This window comes from Pteropus vampyrus, unplaced genomic scaffold (genome assembly GCF_000151845.1).
Source record: "Pteropus vampyrus isolate Shadow unplaced genomic scaffold, Pvam_2.0 Scaffold579, whole genome shotgun sequence".
Classification (NCBI taxonomy): Eukaryota; Metazoa; Chordata; class Mammalia; order Chiroptera; family Pteropodidae; genus Pteropus; species Pteropus vampyrus.
The window spans coordinates 6985-9157 of record NW_011889360.1 but is presented as its reverse complement, the minus strand read 5'-3'; positions in this window follow the sequence as shown (position 1 = coordinate 9157).

The window sequence follows — 2173 nt, the reverse complement described above, 5'->3', positions numbered from 1 at the left end:
AGATATAGAATATGGTAACCAGATATGCAATAAAGACCACCAAGATTAAGACCTCTTTTGACAGAGTGGAAACTGTATCCCAAGAAGAAAAAGTAGTTCAAGGTCACAGTTATAGTGAGTTGAAAAAAGAGATTCAGACTCAGTTTTGTTGTCAATGCTTATATTTTTCATAGCATGGTCGTACACAGGACTTCAAGCTAGGATATTTGCTACCTCTTAAGCAAGAGCTACACACTTATTGATATAATGATAATTATTACAGTTTTCATTTAACAAATTTTCCTAATGAGCTTTTCACCAGTATGGAGCTTATTGCTTATATCATTATACATAGACCCTAACTGTCATCAATGGCTGCACTTATTATGACAGATACCAATACCTGAGCAGAAATAAGAAAGACTGATGAAGAAATGGACTTATAATACTGACTCATTACAACAGTTACTGAAGGAGGCTATGTTCTGGGAAACAGAGATGGAACTGGAACCTACAGATGATGCTATGATAGTTTGACCAGCTTCTGTGGAATCACCCATAGAGAAGGTATGGCTGGAAAGGTTAAGAAAATGCTAAGGTAAGGATGAATAGTGGGAGAGTTGAGCCAGTGAGAAAAGCCTTCTGATAGTGAAAATATGCATTGGGTTATAAATCTAGATCACAGTCCCATTTACTGGAATGAAACTATTCTTACGAGAAGGGTTTTGTCTACTAGATCCATGGGGAGGTAGGTCTCTGGTCAATGTAGGCTTTCAAAGGAAGGAATGGAGTAGGAGCCTGAAGGTGATAAGAAGCAAACATTTCATACTTGCTTTCATACTGAGCGAGAAATGTCCAAAGTTCATGAGTTCATTAAAACAGATAAATATTGGTTCCTTTGCAGCTAAGTATGCCACTGCACCACAGTTCTTGAGATGGGAACAAACAGTATAACATGAAATGTGGTGCTCTGGGACTAATTACCTAAATTCATTTCTTGGCAATGTGGGATCTGGAACTTAGATTAGTAGAGTGGATTCAGGCATCTGGCCTGGACATGGGAATGGTGTGGTCAGCATGGGTAGATGTCAAGAAACCTCTACTCAGCTATAACCAAGAGTGGAAGTAGGCTCAGGAAAAACAAGTCCTAAGTTGGGTGGCAGAGAGCTCCAAACATGAGCTGAGGCTAGGATCAGCAACTGGAATCTGACCCTTGGGTGAGAAGAGTCTAATGTAGATGAAAATGGATCCTGCAGACTCTGCTTTGAGACATGATGCTGTAAAGGAAACCACCTTTTAGCCCTTGATGGGGAGTTAGTTGGCTCTGTATAATCTTAGAAACTCTCTTGAACAATCATATATGCATGTTTTTATATGTCTCTGAGTAATGTACATATTAAACACATCAAAAGAGATAAGGAAACTGAGGCTGAAAATGATTAAGTAATCTAAGGTCACACAGATGACAAGTAAAAGACAGTACAATGATTTGAACTCACATCTGTCTCGTTTTGAAATCAAGTTTTTATCTTAAACTGTCTCCCATCTTGATCATTTTCTTGAATATGAAAATAAAACACAAAATCCTGGTTCTCTGACCATGTATAATGGCTATTAAAGTGTCTTTAAAAAAAAAGTACGAAAAAAATGTAAGGGATATGTTTTTTCCATAAACATAGATATGAAAGATGGCCATTGAATTCAATTTTACATAACATAAATAGGTGTTATTTTTGTAGATATGAACATGTTAATGTTTTTAATAAAGTACATTTAGTGTGGAAGTGGTTCGGATAATGAGTGAGAGGTCCTGAAATGTGAAGTGGTCTATGAACAACAAATAAATTATTTAGTTTTATAAAAGAAAATATTTAGAGTAACAAAATATTTTTATTTGTCTTAAAACTCTCTTCAGTAATTAAAGTCTAGAACCGTCTGAAAATTGCATGTTTTTAATGCGCTATTTGATCCTTATGATGTCCTGACTTATGTAACACTTAGTGCTTTTTACACACTGAAGGGATATATTAAATTAGAGAAGAGGATCCAGATGAAAATCCCATAGAACCCATTACTCTGTCATTCCAGATTCAGGAAAGAGTGCCTCTGTGTTCCTTTCTTGAGAACAACCTCAAATAAAATGAATACTCTTGAGAAACTGAAATTTTGTTACATTTTTCATAATTGGAATAAT